The following is a 13,621-nucleotide window of genomic DNA, read 5'->3' as shown; positions in this document are numbered from 1 at the left end:
GCTGTAACTACTGAGCCTGCATGTTCTGGAGCCCGTGTGCCACAACTAGAGAGCCCGTGTGCCGCAACTACTGAGCCCGCGTGCTCTGGAGCCAGCGTGCCACAAGAAGAGAGCCCACGTGCTGCAACGACTGAGCCCATGCACTCTGGAGCCCATGTGTCACAACTAGAGAGAGGCCTGTGCATCACAACCAGAGAGGAGCCCGTGGGCTACAACAAAAGATCCCACATGCCGCAACAAAGATCCTGCGTGCCGCAACTAAGACCCGATGCAGCCAAAATAAATAAAATAAGTTAAAAACAAAAAAGAAAGCAAGCATTAAAGTTTCTTTAAAAAAAAATTCAAATATCTAAGCTACCCACCACAACAAAATATCACAAGTGCTTTGGGAATTTCAGAGGAGGAAGGGTGTGGTCAGAATGCTGCCTTCTTTTTCCTAGCACAGTCAGACAGCATCTGCTCACTTTCTAATTCACTACAGAAAAACCGACCTTTCATTTTAGCCTCTGCATATTAAGAACATGATTCCTAACATTCCATTCATTACAACAGAAGCTCATTATTGTACATATCTGGTCTCAGGTGTTCATTATAATGCTGTATTTCCTCTTCTGCTTTCAGAGAGGGAGGTAGTGTCACTTACATCTGGCATATGGGAAAGGGTTAAATAAACAGGGACTCATCAACCAGTTCAGCCCTGGCCCCAAGCAGCAGGTGGTTCTTTTGCTCTTCTCACTAAACTGGGACTTATACAGGAAACAGCCGTTGAGGAAGGCAGGTTAAGTAATTTAGCAGTTTTGTAAGGAACATGCATGTAAACCAGAGGATAATCCTTTCATGCCCCAAACATCTTATAAAATAGTGGTGGAACCAGATGTACAGGGGATCCCAAACATGCAGTTTCTGCACTGCAAACATTGTCCAGTCATGAGCTGTAGAAGTGTAGCTGGTGATGCCTTGCTTATGTCTTAAACTGAAGAGAATGAGGGGCTCTGCATTTAACAGGTTACATATGCTATCAAAGAAAGCTGTACCCCTTGGCAAAGTGCATCTTCTTTGGGGAACAGGACCTCTAACCCTACAGAGCCGAGAGTGATAGGATGGGAAACACAATGACCCCCCGTGGGTCCTTGAGAATGATGGTAAGGTGGGGCCACTCCTGCTTCCATGTCTTGGTTCGCAGACTCATGAATTCTTCCTACTGGGACACAGCACCATATAGATTCAATACTTACACTACATCCTTGGAAGATGGCACTCCATCCTTGCAGAGAATTGCTTCCAAGCTGGTATTTCAGCTATACCTTCAACAGGGCATTCCAATGCTCTGTCATGCCAGTGACTTCTGTATGGTGTGGTGTGCGATATGACCAGTATATTCCATGGTCATGGGCCTGCTGCACATGTCCTTCATTGTGCAATGGGTTCCTGGTCATATACTGTGTTTCGTGGCCTTCCACGTCTGTGGGATAGGCACACTGTGATTCCTGATAGCGGTGCTGCTTGAGACTCTGCAGATAGTAAAGGCAACCCCATACTCAGCATAGGTGTCTACTATAAGAATGAGTCATTGGCCCTTGAAGGAGTACAGTCAGCTTGCTGCCAAGTGGCTAGTTGTTCTCCTCAAGGAATAGTGCTATATAGGATGCTCAGCTTTCATCTCTGAGGTTGAAAATTCAGAGATGGCAGTAGCCAGATTGCCCTTGATAAGTGGGGATCATGTTGTTGGGCCCAGGTATACTCTGCCATTGTGGGCCTGTGCCCATCTTGTTAGTTCAGCATGGTTGGTGGCAAAGGCTGACTCATGTCAGCTGGCCGAGTCATTTTGCCTATTTAATTGCTCAGTGCCTATTCCATGGTGGCACTTATGGCATTAACATGATACAAAAATCTTCACACTTCATTCTCACAATTATATGTCCATTTACATGTATATTTTTGTCTCTGATCTTCTGGTATCTTTTCCTTTCAGGTCCCTGACCAGTCAGCTGTCCCTCTAGCCTTTCCAGTCACTGCAATAAATTTGTTCTCCTGGCTTCTGTGCTGCCACCAGGGCTCAATTGCTTTGGGGCCCCATCAACCCCATCACTGTCAATAAGCCAAGCTTTGTGACTGCCTCTCTTACCATAGGCTCTGGCTTGCAGAGTAGAGCCACTACTGGAGTTCTTAGTGAAGCTGGTTCTCCTCTCCCTAGCAAATTCCTGATGGCCTTGGTCAATGAAGCATCCTCTTGGCTCTCCTAAGAAATACAATCTTCTGGTGAGTCTGTGGCATCACATAATGCATCCATTCCAGTATGCCAGCTTCCCCCAGCCTCTTTATCCCTTCTTCTACTGCTTGCTGTGGCCACTCAAGCATTTCCACTTTCTTTACAATAGGCTATAGTTTTCTCCAGGCTTCTAGGAGCCTCCTAACCGCAAGTTTGCTCCTTTGCTGGCGTCCTTGCCAGGATGTTAAATCCCATGTCCCAAGAGAATGCCCCAAGGCAATTTATTCTTGCTTACACAGTCTTATATTCCTCCTCCTTTGATTAAGCACCCTTAAAATCCAGCCACAGAGGTCCTTCCCTGGACTGTCGGGACATGCTAATTCTGGCAGCTCTTTGCTCTCTTATCAGCCTTAGCACATCACCACAGATTATGCCGGAATTTATCTCTAGTTATCAGTTTGGCAGGCAGGGGACAAGTGGGACTACTCCTGAAGGTGGCATGTACTTCTTGTGGCAGAGAGGCCTCTGTCGTGTCTTCCTTCATGGGGGATGTGCTAGCTTCTAACACTGAGTGGTAGGCTCTGCAGGCTCTGAGGGTTTAGGAGAGCATGGAGAGCCGTAAGCCTCTGGGCTTTAACCCATGTTCCCCCATATGGGTCTCAGGTTTTTCTAATTAGGATTTTTGCGTAATAGACCTGCCTTGGCTAAGCATTTAAATGTTTCTGGAGCTTTGGACTATTCAGCCATGTGTTTGCTCCTCAGTTGTGTCTATTCTCTCATTATGGGAGAGAAGGGTCTCTTTGTAAACTACCAAAAAGGTTTTCTGATTGTTATACTCAACTGTACTTATACTTTGTTAGAAGGTGCTCTCAAGTTGTTCATTATCCCTCTGCAGGACAATACAATTTAGTAATAACCAACTGACTCTACTGTCCTTTTATACATTGTTCCCCCCTTACCTTTCAAATGCCTGCATCTTCTCGGCAAGGGCATTCCCCTCCAATGGGATGTGTTCCCACATCACTACCAGTAACATCTTCAGCAGCTGGCCCACCACCTTGTGCCAGGGACTATCTGTGCCCCACAAACCACCTGGGGTATGCTCTTCTTTAGATGAGGGGTGGTTGATCCAGTCTGAAACTCTCATCTTACTGCCTGCTTTCTCAGCCCACTCCTGCTACCGATTGTGTCAGTTCATGTTCTCTGGATGTAGATGCCAAAATGGAATTAGAAGTGCAAGGGATTTATAGAGGGAGACACCTGTGAAGGATAAAGGGGAGTAAGAGCCAGAGTAGAAGGGAGGGCCTTTGGATGGCACTGTAAATCTGAAACCAGTGAAAGAAGGGAGGGAAGAAAGGAGGAAAGGCTAGGAAGAGCCTGAGACTCAGCACAGCTCTGAGGTAGTCTTAGGGGGCAGGTAAGGAACCAGAGCAAAGATTGCCCTTAGAGGCATCCTGCCCGGGCTGGAGTGGGCCTGCCCTAGTGCCCTGCTGTGCACAGTCACTGGCTGAGAGCAGTTCAGGCAGTCTGTGGCCTTGGCTTGAATGCTGCCTCAAAGCCTGGAGGTGCATCTGCTGGAGACTGGCAGCTAACCACATGCCGCACAGCAGGGAGATCTGAACAGTGCACCTCATGGCTGCCACCTTCACTTCTCTGTCTGTAGTCTTCCCTATCTTCATGGCAACATATCCTGTTCTTAGGCCCAAATCATGGACTTATCCTTTATTCTTTTCTCTTTTACATTCTCCACAAGCTGTCAGGATAACCTGTGGCCAGACCTTCATATCTTAACTAGAATCTGACCACCTCTCATTACCTTCACTGCTCTCATTGATATGAAGAGACACAGGGAGAAGATAGCTGTCCACAAGCCAAGGGACACCTGAAGCTACCACAAGCTAAGAGCGAGGCCTGGAACAGATCCTTGCCTAGGCCCTTCAGAGGGAGCATGGCCCTGCCAACACCTTGATCCCAGACTTCTGGCCTCCAGAACTATGAGACAATGAATTTCTGTTGGTTAAACCACCCAGTTAGTGGTACTTTGTTTGTGGCAGCCCTAACAAACGAATACAAATACCATCTCTCATTTGGATTACTGCAAGAGCCTCCCTGTTGATCTGTTTGCTTCGGTCTCTTTTAACAGAGTAGTAAGAAGGATCTCACTTAATGTAAATCAGATGATGTCACTCCTCAGTTCAGAAATCATCCAGAGGATTTCTGTTTTAGAGTAAAAGCCAAAGTCTTTACACAGGCCCACATTACATGTGCTTCCCCTTGCCCACTCTGCTCTAGGTACCTACCTTTAGTTTTCAAGCAGGCCAGGCTCTCCCACATAACGGCCTTTGCTAAAGCTGTTTCCTCAGACTCCCCTTCCTGCAAAGGACAAGGCTCATTCTCTCACTTCTTTGTTCAGCTGTCACCTTCTTTACCTTGACCACGTTGCTTAAAATCACAATCACTCCCTCTGTACACCTGGTCCCCTTTAACCTGCTCTATTTTGTTCTTTGTCCATAGCACTTATCAACTAACATAGGATATTGATTATTTCAATTATTTATTACCTGTCTCCCTCCACTAGAATGTAGGCTATGAGGGAAAGGAATTTTTGTTTGTATCCCAAGCAAAATAACAGTACCTGGTTCCTAGAAGATGCTTAATGTTTGCTGGATAAAGAAATGGGCTTTCCAGGATAGGAAACAGAATAAAATATTATACCGGATAGCCTGGTAGCACAACAAATCTCTCCACAATTTAATACCTGGCTTACATCTTGTACCAAGAACTGACCTACCTTCATCCACCTAAGATGTATCAAAAGCATCCTGTGTCAGGCGCAAGATCAAAAAGGAGTAATGTTTGGTCTGTGCCTTCAAGGACTCAAGAGTCTAGTGGCTGGAGGCAAGGAAATGTGTGCCCTAGATTATCTTTTTGTCATCTCTCTTCTCTTTTTTCTTTTTTTAAATATATAGTAGAAGTAAGGCAAGGGGTACTAGTGGGTGATGACAGCCTGGTAGATTTATTTTGCTTCATATAGTCCAAGCAGGCTTTCTTTGAGGGGAACTTGAACTTTATTTCAGGTATCACAGTAGGATTAAAATCTTCCCTCTCCCACCCCGTGTCTAACAAAACAGTATAGGTTTCACATAAAAAAGATGTCATTATCTGGACTATAATGATTAACCTATTTTAAAATGCATAGACATTTCTATTCATGAAAAATTATGATCATTATGCAAGTTTCTGACTAATCCTAATTGCTTCCAGGCCAATTTCATGAAAACTTGTAAATAAAAAGTGCCGCTGGTACTGTTATGCAAAAAGAAGCCTTTAAACATGGTTTATTTAAGTCTGATGAATGCAGTGAAAGATAAAAATAAATTAATAATCTGTTCATAATCTTAGGTAAAAAAATAGGTACTTATAGTCCTATTCAAAACTTTTTTTTTTAAAGAAGATGTTGGGGGTAGGAGTTTATTAATTAATTAATTTATTTTTTCTGTGTTGGGTCTTCATTTCTGTGTGGGGGCTTTCTTTAGTTGTGGCAAGCGGGGGCCACTCTTCATCGCAGTGCGCGGGCCTCTCACTATTGCAGCCTCTCTTGTTGCGGAGCACAGGCTCCAGACGCGCAGGCTCAGTAGTTGTGGCTCACGGGCCTACTTGCTCCACGGCATGTGGGATCTTCCCAGACCAGGGCTCAAACCCGTGTCCCCTGAATTAGCAGGCAGATTCTCAACCACTGCGCCACCAGGGAAGCCCCTATTCAAAACTTTAATTCTCTGAAATGTCTTTTCATGATCTGTCAAAAGATAAAATATTTAAAAACTGTGTTTCATTTATTATTATTATTTATTTACTTTTTTATTGAGGTATAGTTGATTTATAGTATTATATTAGTTTCATGTATATAACCTAGTGATTCAAAATTTTTTTTTTTTTTTTTTTTTTGCGGTACGCGGGCCTCTCACCTCTGTGGCCTCTCCCGCTGCGGAGCACAGGCTCTGGATGTGCAGGCCCAGTGGCCATGGCTCACGGGCCCAGCCGCTCCGCAGCATGTGGGATCCTCCCGGACCGGAGCATGAACCTGCGTCCCCTGCATCGGCAGGCGGACTCTGAACCACTGCGCCACCAGGGAAGCCCTAGTGATTCAAACTTTTAAAGAATTTTTAAGGAGCAAAATTTTGAGAAGCTTTGCATTTTTATTGAATTATTTTTCTTGAAAGAATATTTTTAGTAGTTCTCGATGTCTTGTCTTTGATGTGACTTAAAAGTCTTGAGTGATTCCTCAAGGAAAAAGCAGTGTTTTTGTGTGTATGTATATTTTTCTGTTCGTCATTTCCTCCTTTATTCAATGTTTCTTGAGTGACTACTAATCTGTAATAATCTAGACCAGTACATAGTATTCACTCAATTTTATGGAGATCAGAGTTCTCAGATCTTTCCTGAATGGAGCAAAAATATAAAGAATTGTCTACTTTGTATTAATTGCAGTGACTTTAAAGGAAATAGTTTTTGTATCTCTTTTGGCTTAAAATTCTTAGTCTGCAAGAGGGAAAAAGCCTTGTACATAATTGAATGAGGAAAAGAGTAAACAATGTCAAGAGTTCAAGGTTTAAGAAAAACACCTATATTTCCACCTCTAAATGACAATTACTATTTGATTTAAAATATCAATTTCTCTATTTGTATTCATTCCTATTTTTTTCCTAAAAGAAGAATTGCTACTTTCTTCCTTAATGTGAAAATTTTCATTGATGTTCTTTCCCTCTCTTCAAGATAATTTCTGAAAATATTTTCTTCATGTATATTTCCTTCTCTTATTTTGTGACATTTCCATGTTTTCGATTTTCTAATTAGCCTTTTTATGTGCAAACTATATTTGTTCACCTTTAAATTGTTTATTACCTATATAGTTATTTTCATTTTTCAACTGCTATACCTTTTTTTTAAACCTGAGAAAATAGTTTGGGTATACTGATTTGGGATGCAATACATTACAATTTTTTCATTTAAATGAATGGAAAAAGTTTTTAAACTTAATGGCTTTTCAGTTTGCAGTCTGTTTTTTAGGAATGAACAGAAGTTCCTAACAGGTATCAGTGTATCAATTTGTGGATCAACCTAAAGCATGTCTGTGGAGTAGATTTGGCCAGCAGGATGCTAGTTAGTGACATTCAATGAAGAATGGCTGCAAAAGTACTGTAAATATGTTAGCGTGCTGAACAAGCTATGGGGGTTATTATTCTAGGCCTTTCAGGGTGCAGGGTGGAGGGTGGTGCTTTTTTCTTTCTAACATCTTTATTGGAGTATAATTGCTGTACAATGTGGTGTTAAAATCCTCAACAAAATACTAGCAAACAGAATCCAACAGCACATTAAAAGGATCATACACCATGATCAAGTGGGGTTTATCCCAGGAATGCAAGGATTCTTCAATATACACAAATCAATCAATGTGATACACCATATTAACAAATTGAAGGATAAAAACCATATGATAATTTTAATAGATGCAGAAAAAGCTTGTGACAAAATTCAACACCCATTTATGATAAAAACTCTCCAGAAAGTGGGCCTCACATAATAAAGGCCATATGTGACAAACCCACAGCCAACGTCGTTCTCAATGGTGAAACACTGAAACCATTTCCTCTAAGACAGGAACAAGACAAGGGTGCCCACTGTCACCACTATTATTCAACATAGTTTTGGAAGTTTTAGCCACGGCAGTCAGAGAAGAAAAAGAAATAAAAGGAATCCAAATCGGAAAAGAAGAAAAGCTGTCACTGTTTTTAGATGACATGATACTATACATAGAGAATCCTAAAGATGCTACCAGAAAACTACTACAGCTAATCAATGAATTTGGTAATGTAGCAGGAAACAAAATTAATGCACAGAAATCTCTTACATTCCTATACAATAATGACAAAAAATCTGAAAGAGAAATTAAGGAAACACTGCCATTTACCATCGCAACAAAAAGAATAAAATACCTAGGAATAAACCTACCTAAGGAGATAAAAGACCTGTATGCAGAAAACTATAAGACATTGATGAAAGAGATTAAAGACAATACAAACAGATGGAGAGATATACCATGTTCTTGGATTGGAAGAATCAACATTGTGAAAATGACTCTACTACCCAAAGCAATCTACAGGTGCAATCCCTTTCAAACTACCAATGGCATTTTTCACAGATCTAACTAGCTTTTAAAAAGCTCTAGAAACTCACCTCAAAATCCCTTGAGTAAATCAAGTTATTCTCAGATTATTGCCCTGGTCCCTTGCCTTTTTTTTTTTCTTCTTTGGCCTTTTTCTTCAAAGATATCATCCTATTTTTATTTCTCTTTCTTCTGAAATATAGTTAACCTACTTCTTTTTGAAATTTTCTGGATCTCATTGATTTTCTGGATTTGAGAAGTCTTTTAATAGATTTCAGAGTGCTGCCTCATTCATACTATGAGTCTAAGAAAGGTATTCTTTACTCTAAGAAACTTTCTTCTTTCACATTTCTGGATGTTTCCTTTATTTCAGTTCAATCTTGTTTTCCCTTCACTTTTTTGTCTTCTTCCTGTAAGACACAAAAACTTCCTCTTACTGAATTATCATTGGTTTATTGGTAGAGTGATTCCAAGACAAAATGTCAGATTTTTCCTTTCATGTTAGGGAGATACTCCCAACATCTCTTCCTCTCTGGACCTCTGGTAGGTTCATTTTCATAAATGCCATTTTCTAGTTTTCCTTTAAGAGTATATAAACAGTCACTTCTGTGATTTTCCAGAGTTTGCCTTATCTCTTAAGGGCACCAGATGGCTTACTCCATATTCTCATGTTAGGCTCACTTACTTATGTACCATATTCAAAATGTCAAAACCAAGTGATCTTGGATTGTTTACTTTTGTTATTTTAATTTATCTGAATTAGACAACTTACCTCCTTCCAGTTAAACTCAAACTCTTAGGCTTCCCTGAATGTTTAATTAAAATTTTTTCTCCAGGTCCTTTTCCAACCTTTTAGCACATCAAGACATTACAATTATGTTTCTGGAATTCTCTTCTCTAGCTAAGTTGAGGGCTTTGGTGGTGTCTCTTTTCCATGAAAGGCTAGTCCAGTCTCAGACTCCTCAGTTTCAACTTTAATAAAAATTGTTCCAGGGGACTCCCCTGGTGGTCCAGTGGTAAAGAATCCACCTTCCAATTCAGGGGACGCAGGTTCGATCCCTGGTCAGGGAACTAAGATGGGGCAACTAAGCCCACGTGCCACAACTACTGAGCTCGTGTGCCTCATCAAGAGAGCCCGCGTGCCACAAACTACAGAGCCCACACACCCTGGAGCCTGCGCGCCACAGCTAGAGAGAGAAAACCCGTACACTGCAACTAGAGAGAAACCGGAGCAGACTGCACGCTGTAACGAAAACGATCCCACATGTCTCAACAGATATCCTATGTGCCGCAACTAACCCGATGCAGCCAAAAGAAAATAAAAAGCAAAAAAGGAAAATAAATAAAATAACTAAATATTAAAAAAAAATTGTTCCAAAACACAAATGCTACCCCCCTTCCTCTCTCCTTTCTGTTTGTTAAATTCAGGAGTTGTCTGCTCATTCTGACACCGTTTGATTGAAAAACCAGTTCTTGGGAATAAAAGTTTTTATTCACCGTAATGTTTAGGGGTCAAATTATCAGTCAAAATATGACCAAAAAACATAATGCTCCATCTTCTCGTGTTCTTAGCCTTTTCCTTCTTTATAGGATTTATCCTTTAGTATGCTTTTTATTCCTGAAAACTGGCTTGAGAGTCCCTCACAAAAAAGGATTCATCTTATTATTTTTTGAATTGTGAATCAACTTGTTCTCATTTCAAAAGGATCTTTTCTCCTCACTTTGAGTGATAAAGGTTCAAAAAAATAATTTCTCTGCACACTAAAAATCCGTCTTTAGAATGTAAATGAAAACCACAGTGAGATTCCACTTCATACCCACGGGGATGGCCCAGGCTGGGTATAATGGGTATGAGGCTTCTTTTGGGGATGATGAAAATATTCTCAAACTGTGGTGATGGTTGTGTGTATCTGAATATATTAAAAACCATTGAAGTGTGTATTTTAAATGAGTGTATTGTATATGAATTATATCCCAATAAAATTACTAAAAGAAAAAAAATTTTAAACACATTTACTTTTCAGTGATCAATACCACTTTCTCATGAAATGCTTACATATGAGAAATGTTCTTGTGTCTTCTCACCTTAAATTGTTCTCTTTCGCTTAGAAGTCAGGCTCATTCCTCTGGCTAATAATTGCATCTGACAGAATCCCATCAGTGTTTTTGCTTCTTCCTTTATTAGCCAGAATACTTCCAGTTTAAAGAAAATTTTGCCCTCAACAACCACTAGAGTTCCCTATAAGGTATGGTTCATAAAGGAAAGGCAGGACAGGTGCTTGATTCTTTCTTTCTATTTATCAGCTTTACAGATAGTAAGTGGTTCCCTAGTGTGCAACAATGACCAGTGCTTTCTAGGGTCATTATGAACTTAGGGATTTAAACGCACGTGATATATTCTAATCCATTGCTGGTATTATCCTTATTGGTGCTTAAAGTTTCCCATATTTGCCCAGTAGGAGCATTGACGTTGACTCCTGGGTCTTCTAGATACAACTCCAGTAATGTTTGATGACTTCTTTATTTTCTGGTGTAAAAAACTGCTCTTGGCTCCTCTTTTACATTTTCTGTTCCAGACATGAACTTACCATTTCTCCAAGAAGCCCTGGGGTATTTTAGAGACCACTACCTGGATGCTATGGGTGCTTATTGCTTCCGGTTTCGTCATTATTTCTAGGTCTTTTCAGTAGACAGATACAAGAAATATTTTTTAACATAAAATAAATTATGAATTCATATTGACACTTCTAATTCAAAAAAGAGGGTTTTTACTTAATTTCATTGATCTTAATCTGTACCTTTCTTCTACATCGAAATCTCTTCTTAACACCAATTACTCATTTTCCTTATCCCCCACTAAACACACAGTAGTCCAAGTGTAGCATTATTAATGCTACTCTAACAGTGTGATTAGTTGAAAATGTTAGAATTGTTTGAAGTTCTTTTTTGTAATGAGGGCATATGCCAAAATAATGAATAACCAGACACATTACTGTGTTTTTAAGTCACTTGGCATGATTTGTTTCTGGTGGTTATACCACCAACTAGACACACATTTAGGTTCTTTTTTTTTTTTTTTTTTTTTTTTATTATTAAGGATATTTTATACTTCTTTTTAATAAGGTATAATGTATATACTGTACAATTTATCCTCTTTAATGTATAGTTCTGCATATTTTGACGAAAGCATAAAATCATGTACCCTGCACTAAAACCAAGATACAGAACAGTCTTATCAACCCCCCGAATTGCCCCAAGCTCCATTACCGTCAACCCCCACTCCAGTTCCCAGCAATTTGATTCTGTTTTTTTGTCCATGTAGTTTTGCTTTTATTCAGAATGTCATATGAATGGAGTCATATAGTATATAGCTTTTTGAGTATGGATTCAGCATAAAAGTATTGCTGTTTAAAATTTAATTTTGTTTTATAATGATATAAAATATTTGCATGATTCCACAGTCTAATCAACAAAAGTATATGTAAAGAAATTTGGCTTTTATCCTGTCCTCTTCACTTTATGCCTTTCCTCCCTCTATAGATAGCCATTTTTTTAACATAAATTTGTTTATTTATGGCTGCGTTGGGTCTTCATCGTTGGGTCTTCATCATTGGGTCTTCGTTGCTGCGTGCAGGCTTTCTCTAGTTGCAGTGAGCGGGGGCTACTCTTAGTTGTGGTGCGCGGGCTTATTGTGGTGGCTTCTCTTTGTTGTGGAGCACAGGCTTTAGGTGCACAGGCTTCAGTAGTTGTGGCACGCAGGCTCAGTAGTTGTGGCTCACGGGCTCTAGAGCACAGGCTCAGTAGTTGTGGTGTATGGGCTTAGTTGATCCGCGGTATGTGGGATCTTCTTGGACCAGGGATCGAATCCATGTCCCCTGCATTGGCAGGCGGATTCTTAACCACTGTGCCACCAGGGAAGTCCCTAGATAGCCATTTTTTATTTTTTGATATCTATCTGTCTACCAATCTCATATTTCCCTCTCCCTTCTTAAACAGTTAACATAATATGCACACTTTGCTCAGGTGGGGCATTTTAGTTTAAATTAATTTCAAGGACTCAGAATTAAAAGGGCTTAAGGATAATAATATATTTGACTAGTCTCTAGTTTTAAATTGGAATTGTATTATAGGTTTGATAAAAAGTAGTAAATCACCCTTTTTTTTCTTTCTTCCCTCCCTTTTTTACCCCCAAATTTTGTCAGGGCCAGTGATGTGTCTGCTGCTATGGACTTGGAGGGTGGTATTTGTGCTGCAGTTTAGGGTTGGCTAGGATTTCCCGAGCCCTCTATGTCAAAGTGGGCCTTGTGCAAGCTTATGCAGCAAAGAGCAACAGTTACTACTGAGTAGCTACTTGTGCCAGGCATATTCTAGACCCGGGGGATAAGGATGGAAACAAGTCACTTTCTGTGACCTATAATCTTACAGTTCTCTGAGAAAGGAAGACAAAGGATGAGGAATGTTTGCCCTGTGTAAGAGATGGGAGAAGCTGGGGGTTCCTATCTCCTGTGGGGTGGCCAAAGCTTGTCACAAGAGTAGCCGGATGAGGCAGCCACCTACCTTAAGACCCTCTTTTGCCTTCAAATACCTCACTACCAGGCCTGATGGAAATTTCCATATCTGCAAAACTCATTCCTTGGGGCTACCATTATCTTCAGAAACTTTTGTTTAAATGTAAAAGGAAGGGGCAGCACAGTAATATATTAGATCTCCTTCCATTCTTGCCCAGGGTGTTTAATAGATTTCTAGAAGGTAGAAGGGCCCCGAGGAGTATAAATAAAAAGGGTATGGGGAGGACAGCCAGGCGTTAGATTGTAATGAAGCTTAGTTAGCTAACATACAGAATGACAGATAAAATGATCTCGATAGGTTGGGAGGATGGGCCAGGTATCAACAGGATAAAGTAATATATGGATAAAAGTACATTTCGAATTCTTCATTACAGAGCTAAACATACACACCTGGCCCAAGAGTTGGAGAAGCTGGGGAAGATCCAGGGGAAAGTAGAGCAAGTTGCAGGCCCAGCTGCTGCCTCATGCAAACGAGGTGAGTGAGCAAAGATAAGCAGCACCTGTGTGAGCTGCAAAATGATTGCTGCATCATTTCTGCCCAGCAAATCTCCCACAAGAATACTTCTTGTGGCTGACCCTCATCAGAAATATATAGGAAAGGGAATTCTGGAAAATGTGGTTCAGCTTAGTTAAGTTGACACATTAAAAAGACACCACAGGGCTTCCCAGGTGGTGCAGTGG

General features: G+C 40.7%; 1 protein-coding gene across 1 annotated transcript in view; it reads left to right on the top strand.

The window, feature by feature from the left end:
• Positions 1-13,621, top strand: part of AKAP6 (A-kinase anchoring protein 6) — a 578,687-nt gene that overhangs the window by 34,316 nt on the left and 530,750 nt on the right. Inside the window, exon 4 of the mRNA XM_033851195.2 lies at positions 13,315-13,415. The gene's annotated coding sequence lies outside the window, so the exon portion shown is untranslated. The remainder of the gene's footprint in view (positions 1-13,314; positions 13,416-13,621) is intronic.

The sequence above is a fragment of the Tursiops truncatus genome, chromosome 2 (assembly GCF_011762595.2).
Source record: "Tursiops truncatus isolate mTurTru1 chromosome 2, mTurTru1.mat.Y, whole genome shotgun sequence".
In the NCBI taxonomy this organism is placed as follows: Eukaryota; Metazoa; Chordata; class Mammalia; order Artiodactyla; family Delphinidae; genus Tursiops; species Tursiops truncatus.
The sequence above is the reverse complement of the archived record's forward strand: the minus strand, read 5'-3'. Positions and strand labels throughout refer to the sequence as shown.